The sequence below is a fragment of the Astyanax mexicanus genome, chromosome 13, assembly GCF_023375975.1.
Source record: "Astyanax mexicanus isolate ESR-SI-001 chromosome 13, AstMex3_surface, whole genome shotgun sequence".
Taxonomy (NCBI): Eukaryota; Metazoa; Chordata; class Actinopteri; order Characiformes; family Acestrorhamphidae; genus Astyanax; species Astyanax mexicanus.
The window spans coordinates 4,435,254-4,451,235 of NC_064420.1; the positions used below are offsets into that span (position 1 = coordinate 4,435,254).

Sequence of the window (15,982 nt, forward strand, 5' to 3'; positions counted from 1 at the left end):
TTCATTAAATATATAGTTGTATATACTAAAAACATATAAGTACATATATGTGCATACTACAGATTGAGACCTATTCAAATAATAGGTAAATAACTTAAAATAAATAACTTAAAATAAATTTATTACAGCTTAAAAACCTTTCCTTCTTTCCTTCTTTCTGAGTAATTGTGTTTAGTAAATGCCTTTTACTATAAACTGCTTTATAATATAATATAATATAATATAATATAATATAATATAATATAATATAATATAATATACTGTATTATTATAAAGAGCTACTAAAACGTAACCCATATTTTTCTCTATTAATAGCTTAAATGTGTTTCTTTGAAGTAATAAAACAGAATTTTCCTGACTTTTAAAAAACACTTTTATTTTGGTAATTTCCGCCTCTGCAGCGCCCTCTCAGGTTCAACTGTGCTATAGGCGTGAATAATGTGTCCGTGTACTTTGGAAAGCAAATGCATTACAATATGCAGTCAATCAGTCAATCAATCAATAATACCGCCCCCCACTGCTGACAACATCCAATCAACTGCATCTCACTGCTATCAGAGGCACAATGCTGCTGCTGCAGCTCAGCCAATCAGCACTCCCTCCTGCTCTACCTCTAAACCCATACATCATCACCCAGTGCTCCTTCTAAAGTACCCCTCCTATTTGTTAGGCTTTTTTAAATTTGAGCTGAGCGTGGAGTCAGATAAAATCAGGGGGATTAGTGTTGGATACTTTACTTCTCCTCACAGGAGGTTCCCCCACATGGCCAGCAGAGGGAGGTAGAGTAATGATAAGTGGAAGATCACTCTGTGCATGGACACAAGCATTAAAAGTTTATTTATCACAAGACTTTATTAACCCTTTCAGGCCCTGCATCCAATTACAATGCGTACTATCATGTATTTTCTTTATTTTTATATGTTTTGCTGTTCATACTGTAACACTATTTGAAAATTGTTGTCCATCAGAATAGATCATGAACCAAAGAGCCAATGAAAAATGTTTATAAACCAATGAAACAGTAATTTGGCCCCGCCCACTGCAAAAAATACACTAAAAACAGTAGTACTAGAGCTATTGAGGCAAAGTAACAGTTACATTTGACTAATTAAATGTGATTTTGAACACTTTTTTTAAAATCATGTTTTATTTTTTTATGTGTATGGATGGTTTATGAAATAAAAAAAAGGTCAATATGAAATATAACATGTTACACACAGGCTTCCAATATAATGGAAATTCTTAAGAAAACTAACAGTATAAAGCCATACTTTCTACAAATGGTAACTTATTCTTATGGCCTACAACACTGTAGCCAGGACGTCAACAACAACAACAACAACAACAACAAAGGTTGTAAATGCATTAAAAATCATTAATAAGTTAATAATCAGTTATAACACATACGTAGAAAGGTCAACAATATAGATGGCTGTGGGTTCACTATTTAACAACACCAGGTCATTGTTGCCCTTTCTACGTATGTGTTATAACTGATTATTAATATTTTTAAGGCATTTACAATCTAATTAGTAACCATTAATAAACTAATTGTAAACCATTTATAAAACCATTATAAAGAAAGTCTTATTTTAAAGTGGTACCACAATAACAACAATAATAACAACAGCAATAATAATAATAATAATAATAATAATAATAATAATAATAATAATAATAATAATACCTAAAGTACCTAAGGGAAGATAGACACAACACACAGTTAGAGGTAGGGGGGGACACATCCATTATGCAAATAATTGATGCCAGGAACCAATAGGAAAGCTGTACTTTTGTCTAATGTACTAAAAAAATGTTAATAAATGCCTTTTTGAAGGTAATATTTAATCAAATATGGGCTGAACTCAACTCAAATTATTTTTATTTTTATTTTTAGAGCATATCTGCAAAAAGTGTAATAATAATTAATTCCTTTCCTGATTAAGTATGATTCACTATTTAAAAAAAAATAGATAACAGTGAGGATTTTTCTAAAAAAAAAAAAAACAAACTAACAAAAAAACCCCTCAAAACTCAAATTAGCTTATTACTCAATTATTTTGTGTAAATATTATACATTTACACAATTCCTATGTTTATTACTTTGTTATTACTATGGTATTACTATGTTATTACTATGTTATTACTATGTAAAACTATGTTTTTACTGTTTAGAATAAAAATACAAATAATAGTAGAATTACTATTAACCTACACTCTTAAGATATGATATATTTTCACACTCTTTTATCAATCATCATCAATATTTCCCACCATAAACACGTGAAACTCTGCGAGTATCTAATGCTACGCTTATTATAGACAACTAAATACCACACTCCCACTGCACATGTTCTTTCCACCCACCTGCAGTTTATTTCTCTCCTGGTCTGAGTCGATTTTTTTTGTGTGTTACATAATACACACCGCCACACTGTGTGCATGTGAGAGTAACATGTGAAGGAACTGTGAACTGAACCGGCTCTCCTGTTGAATCAGCCATAGTGGTTTATTAGTTGAGAAGAAATACTAAATATGAAGGGAAATTGCAATTTTAAATCCTTAAGATAAGAGAGCACTTCAGTTTCTGAATCATTTATTTCTTTATTTTTTGCTATTTATAGGTATATGTTTGAGTAAAATGAACAATGTTGTTTTATTTTATAAACTACAGACAACATTTCTTTTAAATTCCAAATAAAAATATTGTCATTTAGAGCATTTATTTACAGAAAATGAGAAATGGCTGAAAAAAACAAAACAAAAAAGATGCAGAGCTTTCAGACCTCAAATAATGCAAAGAAAACAAGTTCATAATAATAAAGTTTTAATATTTCAGAAATCAATATTTGCTGGAATAACCCTGTTTTTTAATCACAGTTTTCATGCATCTTGGCATCATGTTCTCCTCCACCAGTCTTACACACTGCTTTTGGGTATCTTTATGCTGCTTTACTCCTGGTGCAAAAATTCAAGCAGTTCAGTTTGGTGGTTTGATGGTTTGTGATTATCCATCTTCCTCTTGATTATATTCCAGAGGTTTTCAATTTGGTAAAATAAAAAAATATTAATTTTAAAGTGGTCTATTATTTTTTCCCAGAGCTGAAAACGGTAGTTTAAAAATGCACATTTCCCAAAAGCCCTCTTAGTCTCCAAACATATTAGTCTACAATCTGCAGCTTTCTTTTTGCTAAGCCCAGAAAACCACAGTGCCAGTGAGGAATATCCTCTTATCCTTTTATCTTCATCGCTGTGTGGAGGAGCTTCACCGTGCACTCCTACACTGAATGTGTTCTGCACTGCAGGAAGCTCCAGGGATCACTTGGTGATCTCTCTACATGATCTGGCAGAGCACTGCCTTAACTCCACAGTCAACAAACCCAGTCGTCTGCTGACTTTCTACAGGTCTATGTGTGTCAACAAACGAAGAAAATGAACATCCGAGGAAGTGATGCATGCAGGACAAGCCTGGGCAATAAGCTACTTATATATTCCCATTCGGGAAATGTAATATATGTATGAGATTGTCAAATATGAACTATATGGCCATATAGAGTAAAAACATAAATGTACAGTAAATGTGCAGACATTAATAAACCACGGAATCCAAGGTAATGTGAGCATGCCACCAAGAAGGACGAACCACATCCAACAGGATTAACTGTGGACGCTGTAAGAGGAAGCTCTCTGAAACGGATATAAGGGTGCTAACTTGGATTGTATCCAATAAAAAACATAAAACCACGGCTGATCAAATCACGGCAGAATTCAATGTGCAACTCAACTCAATTTTTGGATGTAGCATTTCTGGTATAAAGAGACTTGATACAAGTACATTTCTGCATTATTAGAATTATTAGTCTGAATGCACAGTACACTGCAAAAGAATTTGGGCCCTATCATACACCCCGTGCAAGGTGCGTCACGATGCTCGTTGCTATCTTACACCCCGTCAACAAGCTTTTCCAACAAGCTATTTTACGTTAAATGCATGGTAGTCTGGAAGTGAGGTGTGTTCAGGTACATTTCTTGCATGTTTCTTATATCTTGGTGGTGGGAAATACAAATGCGCCACTGACTGATTAAAACCATGACAACAGTCAACACTCAGTCGCCAAATTCTATCTTAGCTATGCACTGCACTGCAGAGCACAAACCCAACTTTTACCTCAACAATAAACAGAATAAAGAATAAAATGACATCGCTGTTCCCTTAAATGAGATGCTGGTGTATCTTCACAGCGTGAATGAGCAGGTCAGTATCCTCTGCTGTGACGAACAAAAGGATTTCATTTTCCAGCAGGACTTGCCCACAGTACACTTTACAGGACATGTAAACTTAGATTTCATTGGAGATACTACTATTTTGTGAGATATAGTTTACTCATTTCAGGCTCTTGCAGGAGAAGAACTGGTGATCTTTACACACTTTCCATGTGCTGCCATGCTACAGCCATCTGTGCTGTCATCACCGAGCCCTACCACCCACTTTCAAAGCCACGCACACTCATTTGCATGATGAATTTCTATGAAGTCATTCAAAAATATCTGAGAGATCTAATGGAATTGTTACAGATCTGCAAGAACAGTAACTGCTGAAAATGTACAGATACCAGAAGAGCACCAAACTCCTTCTGCACAGCAAGAGTTTCAAAAACTCTGAACAAACTTTCTTTTCCAGGTGAGATCACTTTATGTGAGAGTGATTTTGTGCAAACAACTTTGTACATGAACATGCTATGGCGGCACAGTGGCTTAGTGGTTAGTACGTTCACCTTCCAGCACTGGGGTCTTGGGTTCAAGCTTCCCTTTCAGACAGCTGCCTCTTACAGTGTCCACAGTTAATCCTGTTGGATGTGGTTGGTCCTTCTTGGTGGTATGCTGACATTACCCTGGATACCGTGGCTCTTGATGCATCACAAAGACTTGCTGTCTTGGTCACAGATGCTCCAGCAAGACGTGCACCAACAATTTGTTCTCTTTTGAACTATTTTGAATTATTAAGAGCAAACCTGTGCTCTTACTCTGTTAACTGAACCTTCACACTCTTACTGCTCTTACTGGTGCAATGTGCAATTAATGAAGATTGACCAATAGGCTGGTTAAATTTAGCCATGAAACCTTCCACACTATAAAGACTGGTGTTTCAGTTTCAGGCACTCTGTCCTGGGTAAATGCTGTAGTGCCTGATACAGTCCTCCAGGTGGATGGTTGTTTTCGGTTGAGAGTACGCTGTGCGCTATTGGCTGCCGCTTCTCACCAGTGTGTGGATGAGTGCTGGGTATGAACGGTTGTGTGTAATATGTGTAAATGGTAAAGCGTCCTTGGGTTTCTAGAAAGGCGTTATATAAGTTGAACTCCATTCATGCATTGTATAGACTCTGGCCTTCAACTGCAATGCTCATGTATTCATGTAGTGTTAATGTTAATATGTTAATGTCATCAACAGAGCTCTTTGTTGCTGGGCCAGGTCTTCAGAGTCGATGCTTCAGCCAGGGACGGTGGCCTCTGCTCTTGTCTTCATCAATCATTCCACCAAATTAGGCTCAGCTCATGCTCTGTGATCCCTACTTTATTAGAAAGAAGAAAACATCCGTCTACCTGACTAACAATGGAGGATTTTTTTCAAGGCTCCTGACAAACTGATGTCAGAAACGGGATGCAATTTACTCAGAGGAAACATAGCTGTGACAGCATGTGTTAGAGAGAGAGAGAGAAAGAGAGAGAGAGAAAGAGATGGAATGGTGTGAATAACCGTGGGTATGAAGAATAATCAGTTTTTAATGATGATCTCCTGTGTCTATCTCTTTCTTTCTCTGTCTATCTCTCGTGATTTGAAAGGTTGGCAGAGCCCAGTCATAGATCTCTCTGTAATTTACAGACACTTCATAGCAACCACCTGCTGAGACCATAGCAACCACCTAGCGTAACAAAGGCAACTACTCAGCCGCACCAAAAAGTGTTTACCACCACCATAGCAACCAAGGTACATGGTCACACCATAACAACCACTTAGGATAGCATGGAAATCAATTGGGAACACCAAAGCAACCTCTTATGAACCATTTAGCAACACAACAAAAAACAATTGGATACCATAGAAACACTAAACATTTTATAACACTATAACAACCACTTGGGAATCCTTGGCAACCACTTAAGCACACCATAACAACCACCTAGGAACCACTTACCATTTATTAGTACACCACTCAATTCCACCCCTACTTCAAAAACACAATGGTAGTATCAATTCTAAAATATGGCATTGAGATTAAAAATAAAGCAATACTAGAACTTACTTTCCCAACTTCAGATTTCCTAAGGTTCTTATCTGAATTTGACCATATACTCTCTGTGCTAATAAAAAATGAGAAAAATATTTTTTTTCCATTACACCTCTGATTAGCTAACATTTTTTACACTAATAACAGTCTTTGCAATGTCATATGTCACTTTACAAGATGTATAATGCCCTGCTAAGTACAGTTCAGCCACTGACCTACTCTCAGAGTCTCTGTAAAACAACAAATCCACCGGAGATCCCATCTAAACACACAGAGGTTGGTAGGCCATTTCCAGAAAGTAAAAATTGTACTTCGCTGGTGGTGTTCCATAGTCAAATTCTAACTATTTGTTCCTGTAACCATTCTTTGCTTTCTCACCATACCAATAAAACACTGACACGCCTTAAATCCAGCTGCATGATGCACAGTTGATTGCCAAAATAGCCCCCTTTGACATTCCAAATTTTATAGATTAATTTCTTAATAATTTACTCAACTTTTGACTCATAGAAAAGCTGTACATTTTAAAACAGCACATTTAATAATGGTACAGATCTTACAGATTTTATACCATCATATACCACCTTTATTTCTGAGATTATAGGCACTGTTGCTGTAATTTGTGAACATGTGATAATCAGAAATCTGATAAGAGTGTGAGGTTTACAGTATTTTTAGCGTATCAATGTAGCTATAGCTATATACAGCACTCTATACAGCTCTGTTTCTGGACTGAAATCCAGACCAGCAGCCATTCCCTTTAAAGTATCCGCTGTTCTGCCAAGAAAACAGTTGCTCACATTTAAGCTGGCATTCAGAGTGAACTTCCGGAGCCAGAGAGAGAGCCGTGTCTCAGCTACCACCCTCTCCTGGCTGAGGACCACGGTCTGGGAGAGAGAGCACAGATTGCTGACAAAAAGGAGAAGACAGTATACTGTTTATCAGTCATACTGATCCTCATCTCTCTGTCTCTCTCTCTCTCTTTCTCTCTGTTTATATATTAAGTAGCGGAACTTTTTTTTAGTAAATTTAAAATTTATTAAAGTAAATTTTACTCATAATTTTTTTCAATGTGGGCTAAATTGGACTGAACATAACTAAAAAACAGATGTGTTGAACTAGACATAACTAAAAAAAACAGCTGGAGTGAACTGAATATAAAGAAGAAGAAAAACAGCTGGATTAAACTGAGCATCAGTTAAAACAGCTGGATTGGACTGAGTTTACCTACAAAAAGCTGGATTGAAATAAAGATTACTTAAAACAACTGGTTCGAACTGAGTATAACAAAAAACAGATGGGATGAACTAAACGTAACTGAATATAATGGGGAAAAAAACAGCTGGATTGAACTGAGCATACCTAAAGAAATCTGGATTGAAATTAAGATTATTTAAAACAGCTGGATTAAAATGAGCATCAGTTAAAACAGCTAGATTGAACTGAGCATCACTTAAAACAGCTGGATGGAACTGAGCATCACTTAAAACAGCTGGATTAAAATGAGCATCACTTAAAAAGCTAGATTAAAAAGAGCATCACTTAAAACAGCTGGATTGAACTGAGCATTACTTAACACAGCTGGATTGAACTAAGTATAGCAAAAAAAAAACACCTGGATTGAACTGAGCATCACTTAAAACACCTGGATTGAACAGAGCATCACTTAAAACAGCTGGATTGAACTGAGTATCACTTAAAACAGCTGGATTGAACTGAGTATCACTTAAAACAGCTGGATTGAACTGAGTATCACTTAAAACAGCTGGATTGAACTGAGTATAAAAAAATGGGTTGAACTAAACCTAACAAAAAAAACTAGATTGAAATTAACATAACGCAAGAAAAAAACATCTGGATTGAACTGAGTTTACCTGAAAAAAAGATGGATTGAAATTAACATAACAAAAGAAAAAAAAACAGCTGGATTGAACTGAGCATACCTAAAAAAACAGCTGGATTGAACTGAGCATACCTAAAAAAACAGCTGGATTGAAATGAAGATTACTTAAAACATATAGAGTATAACAAGAAAAACAGCTGTATTTAATTAAACATAATTAAAAAACAGCTGGAGTAAACTGAATATAATGAAGAAAAAAAAAACAGCTGGATTGAACTGAGTATAAAAAACACCTGGATTGAACTGAGCATACCTAAAAAAAAGCTGGATTGAAATGAAAATTAATTAAAACAGCTGGATTAAACTGAGCATCACCTAAAACAGCTGCATTTATTTAAATATAATGAAAAAGAAAAATACTTCAATTGAACAGAGCATAACTAAAAAGCTAAAAACCTTTTTCTGATAAAATACATTCTGAGCTGTAAACTAAGGGATCTAATTGAAATCTAAACTGAAATATTGTAAGAGAGCATTGAGATTGGTTTGTAATTGGTAACGTGATGCAGGAGGTCAGGGTGGAATAGCAGTGTTTTGAGGAGAAAGTGGACGAGTGCAGGGACTGTAATTACGCTGGTGACGGGGACAGCTGTGCTAATGGGAGATTGCGGCGCTGATTTAAAAGCAGGGGGCAGATAATGTATCTGTTTCTTGAGCTATCGTCTTAATTGCTTGAGCAGAAATACGTTTTCTGCCTCCACAACTGCTGAGAAGCCATTACTGAACGACAACACATTACGGACAACGCCTTCAGCTCAGTGCTCTTCATCGCTAGTTGTGAAAGTCGCATGTTTCCTATTAGAAAAGCTGCTTTCAGCTGATATGGAGTCATGTGATCTTGCGGGCTTGTGGCTTTGGTGGTTTCACAGGCAGCAATATTGCTGGGGGTTGATGGCGGGTTTGATACTGTAATCAGATGGACCACAGCTTGAGATTCATTTCAAGCAGCGTGGAGCGCATGTGCCGTACGAAGTCTGTAGCGCACGGCACATGCTTCTTCCACATTCTGTCACATAGCAACAATCCCGTGTCCATAGAAACGCCGGTAAACTTAAAACGTGTGTATTTATAGCCGAACCAAACAAAAAAAATTCTCTAATTAGGAATAGCCTTTGTATATATGTTGTGTCCTATAGCGTAAAAATACAGCCTTCCAATACACCCTCAATGAGATATGGTGTGTTGCAATATCCTGTTGATATACTCCACAGTGTTAATAACATGTCATGTAATGTATTATAATAAGACAAAGGATCAGCAATAAAGCAATAAAAAAGCTATGAGGGACTTTGTATTGTAGTGGTTTAGGTACAGTTTTTTAAACCCCTTTTTTGACATATATCACAACTATATCTGTCCCACTAAAAAACATTGCCTCACCAAAAAAAAATGTTTCCACCAAAAAAAAGGACACACACTCATTTCATTACATCATTTAAAGATACGTGATGTGCTAATAGATTGCTAAAATAGGGCCCCATGGCTTCATTCACATAGTGCTTTTAAGTGCTGTAACTGTGAGATAAGCAAATAAAGAAGCCTTTTTGTTTAAAAGCCGATTTACTAAAAGGTGAAAGTAAATGCTTCTCTATTGAATGTAACACTACATCCAACTCCAACCTAAACTCTAATCTTAACATTGTAGGATTGGGATTAGAGTTAGATTTAAAGTTAAGGTTAGGGTTAGTGTTAAGTGTAGGGTTAGATTTTAGGGTTAATTAATGGTTAAGTGTAGGATTAGATTTTAGGGTTGATTAAGGGTTAAGGTTAGGGTTAGGTGTAGGGTTAGACTTTAGGGTTGATTAAGGGTTAAGGTTGGGGTTAGGGTTAGTGTTAGATTTTAGGGTTGATTAAGTGTAGGGTTAGATTTTAGGGTTGATTAAGGGTTAAGGTTAGGGTTAGGTGTAGGGTTAGACTTTAGGGTTGTTTAAGGGTAAGGGTTAGTGTTAGATTTTAGGGTTGATTAAGGGTTAATGTTAGGGTTAGGTGTAGGGTTAGATTTTAGGGTTGATTAAGGGTTAAGGTTGGGGTTAGGGTTAGTGTTAGATTTTAGGGTTGATTAAGTGTAGGGTTAGATTTTAGGGTTGATTAAGGGTTAAGGTTAGGGTTAGGTGTAGGGTTAGGTTTTAGGGTTTTTAATGGTTTAGGTTAGGGTTAGGGTAAGGGTTGGGTGTAGTGTTAGATTTTAGGTTTGATTAATGGTTAAGGTTAGGGTTAGGTGTAGGGTTAGGTTTTAGGGTTGGTTAAGAGTTAAGGTTAGGGTTAGATGTAGGGTTTGATTTTAGGGTTGATAAAGGGTTAAGGTTAGGGTTAGGTGTAGTGTTAGATTTTAGGGTTGATTAAGGGTTAATGTTAGGGTTAGGTGTAGGGTTAGATTTTAGGGTTGATTAAGGGTTAAGGTTGGGGTTAGGGTTAGTGTTAGATTTTAGGGTTGATTAAGTGTAGGGTTAGATTTTAGGGTTGGTTAAGGGTTAAGGTTAGGGTTAGGTGTAGGGTTAGGTTTTAGGGTTTTTAATGGTTTAGGTTAGGGTTAGGGTAAGGGTTGGGTGTAGTGTTAGATTTTAGGTTTGATTAATGGTTAAGGTTAGGGTTAGGTGTAGGGTTAGGTTTTAGGGTTTTTAATGGTTTAGGTTAGGGTTAGGGTAAGGGTTAGGTGTAGGGTTTGATTTTAGGGTTGATTAAGGGTTAAGGTTAGGGTTAGGTGTAGGGTTAGATTTTAGGGTTGGTTAAGAGTTAAGGTTAGGGTTAGATGTAGGGTTTGATTTTAGGGTTGATAAAGGGTTAAGGTTAGGGTTAGGTGTAGGGTTAGATTTTAGGGTTGGTTAAGAGTTAAGGTTAGGGTTAGGTGTAGGGTTAGATTTTAGGTTTGATTAAGGGTTAAGGTTAGTGTTAGATTTTAGGGTTGATTAAGGGTTAAGGTTAAGTGTAGGGTTAGATTTTAGGGTTTATTAAGGGTTAAGGTTAGGGTTAGGTGTAGGGTTAGATTTTAGGGTTGATTAAGGGTTAAGGTTAGGGGTAGGGTTAGATTTTAGGGTTGATTAGGGGTTAAGGTTAGGGGTAGGGTTAGATTTTAGGGTTTATTAAGGGTCAAGGTTAGGGTTAGGTGTAGAGTTAGATTTTAGGGTTGATTAAGGGTTAAGGTTAGGGTTAGGTGTAGGGTTCGTATTAATTAATTAACTGATTTTGAATCAATTACATTCAACATATGATTAAGTTGCATTTAATAGACATGCAGTTGAAAGTTAGTTGAATGTCAGTTGAGCGTCAATGAAGCCATCAAATGGACCATCCAATTAAAGTGTTACCGGATAAATAGCCAGGTGCATTTGAATAGATTGGAGTCGTATGGAGTGAAAGACGTGTTTGGGTACAGTTGTTGAATTCTGTCCGTATTCAAAGCAGGTTTTCTCGGCATGTCTTCACCCCAGCCTCTGTCAGAAGCTGTTCCCTGCAGTGCAATCAGCCGTGATGACGAGGCTTTCACAACAGCCACCAGCACGGAATCACAGATGTGCTCAGCTGTGACTGAGGTATTGTCTGTCTCACCTGTGGAGCTCCAAACAGTACATTCTTACACTGCCTTACACACACACACAGAAGACATTTCTATACAAGTCAGATGGAGCTACCAGCCACCAGCCACCAGCCGCCCCTCCAGGAGAACAAAGACTTCCATTCCTCCATTGGGCAGAAGAGATGACCCCAATAACAGGGTGAAGGTCAGGGTGCTGGAGACAGACCATCTCTGTGACCTCAAACCTCAATCAGCAAAAGCCCAATGTTCAAAAGCCCATCAGAAGCCCAGTGGAGTCTCTGGGCTCAGCCGCCGTGCCTCGTCTTGTTGGTTGTCATGTATTTACAGCATTTTTCAGAAGGTTGAAACCTATTTACTGTCTTTACGGTCTGAAGATCAAACACAGTTTGAGGGTCGATTAATGGAGAAGTGCTGTTGGGAAGTTATTTAAGGATGGGACTGTTGCAAAAGGCAAAAAAAAAAGGGAGAAGTAGTTTGGGAGGGGCACTGGGTGATGTATGGGTTTAGAGGAAGGGCAAAGGAGGGAAAGCTGATTGGCTGAGTTGCAGTGGAGCAGCAACAGTGTCCGTCTAATAGCGGTGAGACGCTGATGATTGGACGTCAGCGGGGGGGGGGGGGGGGGGGGTGCATATTATTGATTCATCCACACAGTTAAGCCTGAGAGGGCGCTGCAGAGGCAGAAATGACCACAATAAACAGCTTTCTTTTCTTTCTGCCTCACCCCTAAACCCATACATTACTCCTCCCATTTTTGAGCATTGTTCAAATTTGAAAATCAGCGGTTTTGTCCTTGATGTGTAATATGTAATTTAATCCATACTAAATATACTATTCTGTATTCAGTATATTCTATAATTATATAGGTTGTAATTACAGCCTTTTGGCACAACTTATTGCAACTTAAATAAATTTCAATTGTAATAAAGCTATATTTAAATACAACATAAAAGCATTAGGTTGTGCGTTTAAGTGTTTTTTTTCTGCAAACCTAAGTAGATTCAAGTATGTGTTTTTAAATAAAATGTAAGTGCTTAAACTGCACTTTAAGTAGCATTTAATACCACTACATATATTTTCTATCAACACAATGTTTAATTTAAAGCAAATTGCTTAAAAATACATTCTATGTAAATACAGAGAAAGTATATTTCATGTGTGAAAAAAAAACATACAAACAAATAACAAAAAAAACATATTTTTAATGCTTCTAAGAATAGATCCTTTTCACAAGGGTAGTTACCCTTTGCGAAAATCCAATTTTAAATTGTATAAATGGCAAGCATTTATTTATGTGTGTGTATTTTTACATTTCTTGGGTAACTCTCGTCTTGATGAATTAATAATGAGTTATAATGAATTCTGTTATATATTTCTGTACACGATTAGGATTGAAAGATGCACAGTGCTTGGCTCATAATGGATCTGTTGGATTTCTCTTGGCATTTATGGTTCAGATTTTAATGAAATTCTGCCATGATGAATTACACGCATGCCAACGCAACACAAGCCTGGTAAACTCCAAACGCTCTCGACAACTAATCCCACTATAATTGAATTTGACTTCTGTAAAGGACATTCTGCTATTATAGTATAATTCTACAGCAGCACTGCAGGCAGCAGGGCGGTTAGGATTCGGTAGCAGTGGTTGAGCTTGTAAGACGATAAAAGCGTGTAGTTTTGTGGAGGCTGGGGCTCAACAGCATATCAGTCTGCTAATATTAGCATGCGAGCTGTGAGGAAGAGAGTAGCGAGGTCAACCTGCGATTGTTTCTCCAGGGGCACAACGAGGAAGAGACTGTCCACCAGTCCATAGCAACAACACAATTAACAACTCTGAGTAGAAAATAGAATCATCTTTCTTTCTCGCTTCATCCATGAGAACCGCCTGCAGAAATGCAGCCTGCGCGGGAGAACTGCATATTTTTATTAATTATTTTTATTAATTCAGTATGCAGTACACTGTGTTCCCTTGTAAAAAAAAAAATAATACTTAATTGTACTTAAAAAAAATATTGAGAAATGTCTAAGTATGCTCTAAATATATTAACCAACTCTCCTCTTTCCTGTACTATAATTTTACTGTAAGCATGTTCAAAATATCGGGTTAAATACAAAAGTAAGACTTTTGTACTATTTTTATACTGTAATTAAAGTATAATAAGTGCAATAAAAGTTGTTCCATTTTAGCACTCTTTAAGTATACTGATTAATAATAATGTGGCTACAAGAACACTTTAGTGCACTATAGCATAATAATGCTTAATATACTTTAATCTAGTTTTTTTCACTAGGGTATGTTGTTAAATGTTACGAGGATATGGTGCTATTAACAGCATAATTATTAATTAATTAATTAATTATTAACAGGTGCAGCAGATACAGAATAAATATTGGCACCAGTGCTGATGTGCAATAAATAAAATATATATAATTAAATTAATTTTGGGGAGATAAAATAAGTGTAATCAGTATTTAAAAACTACATCACTCACTTGTAATTTGTAATTGTAATTTGGCTTATCTGTGTTTTTTACTGTCTACTCCTTTCTACTCCTTACATTTTAAAAACAGCTTCATCAGTTCTATTTCATTTCATCAACTTAGTCGCTGGCATTTTCTTTTTTTTATTTTCCATTTTTTTCTCAACTCAGCTAGGTAAATTCCGACTCAGCACCTACTCAGCTGTATATCCCCCATCACTAGTGTACCACAACTCAAGGAGGGTGAAGACTAGCACACGCCTCCTCTGATACATGTGAATCAGACTACGCCTCTTTTTGAACTGCTGCTGATGCTGTAGCATTACCGAGTAGCATCACAGCGCTAACACTCGGAGGAAAGCACAGCGCCTCGGTTCTGATACATCAGCTCACAGACGCAGCCTTGTGCTGATCGACATCACCCTTTGAGTAATGAGGGGAAAGAGCGTCATCTACTGTACTGTAACCACCCAGAGAGTGAGAGAGCAAGGCCAATTGTACTCTCTCACGGCTCTAGCAGCTTACTGATGGCAAGCTGCATGACCAGGATTCGAACCAGCTCCTGGGTAAGTGGAGGTCTAAATGGGCTAATGGGTCAGAACCAGCACAGAACGGTAGAGTGTGGCTTTAGTAACCATTTGTGTAGGAAAAAAAATCCCAACTCCACAGAAAAAACGATGTTAAAGAAAGGAAGTGACACTGTAGATTTTCCAGATTACTCAGAAAACCCAGCGGATCACAGCATGTGCTCTTTATATTCATTTTGCCGTACCCCCATATCGATGAGCTGTCACAGCCTCAGCATTCAATGAAATTACATCAAACAGATTATCAGGCTGATTGCATTACGGAAAGTGTACGACCCTCTCATTTCTGTCCCCACGAGGGGAAAGATCCCTCTGACATACTGTTTCTTGACTTGTTTCACCAAAATCATTCTCCTCCACAAAGAGAAAAATTGCCAGCCTACAGCAGGTCGTAATTACGGCCCTCCGATCCGTGATTGCTTCAGCCTGGAAGCGCTAATTGATTCCGACGCGCCGTTTTGTTCTGTTAAAATCCTCTCTGAATACCAAGTGTTCTCTCAGCTTCGCAATCCAGCAGATGCCACATACACTCAGCCGCTGACAACTTTTCCTGTACTGGCTGTTTACATGCTGCCTATGCTCTCAGTTACGTGGAAAAAGTCGGATCTTTGGCCTCGGAATAAACAAGGGAAAGAAGCCACATCCCACTAGAGTCATTTCTCACAGCTGATGGGGATCACTGGGTGACTAAAAGCGTGAAATGTTTTTCTGCACCACTGCATTAGTAAAATGTTTGACATGCCTAGTTGTTTACATTTACATTTTTATTGACGGTAATTACCTCTCATTAAAAATCAGAAATGCAGAAATACTGTGAAAAAAAGAATAAAGATAAAATAAAGCCAGAGGAAATGGTACATTCAAAATCTCCTCACGTATTTAGCTGTACACAGCAGATGTTCTGTTTTAGAATGGAATTAATTTATGTACATATACTGTTGAATAGATATACAAAAGATAAACTTCCATCCTTCCATTGCTTATTGGGATCAACAATTTCCTTTAAATATATCGTATAGCAGATGGACGCTAAGATCAGTGATATTTGAGAAGTGAAATGAAGTTTATAGGATTTACAAAAAGTGTGCAATAATTCTTTAAACTAAATTAAGCAGGTGCATAAATTTGGGGCACGCTTAATTTTTTATCGATTTAAAATACCTTTATCACTAATTATTAGAATACAAAAT

At 37.0% G+C, this 15,982-nt stretch overlaps 1 protein-coding gene across 1 annotated transcript in view; it reads left to right on the forward strand.

Annotated features, from left to right (window-relative positions):
* LOC103032624 (probable phospholipid-transporting ATPase IIA) overlaps nucleotides 1-15,982 on the forward strand; it is a 291,393-nt gene that overhangs the window by 155,693 nt on the left and 119,718 nt on the right. The window lies entirely within an intron of this gene.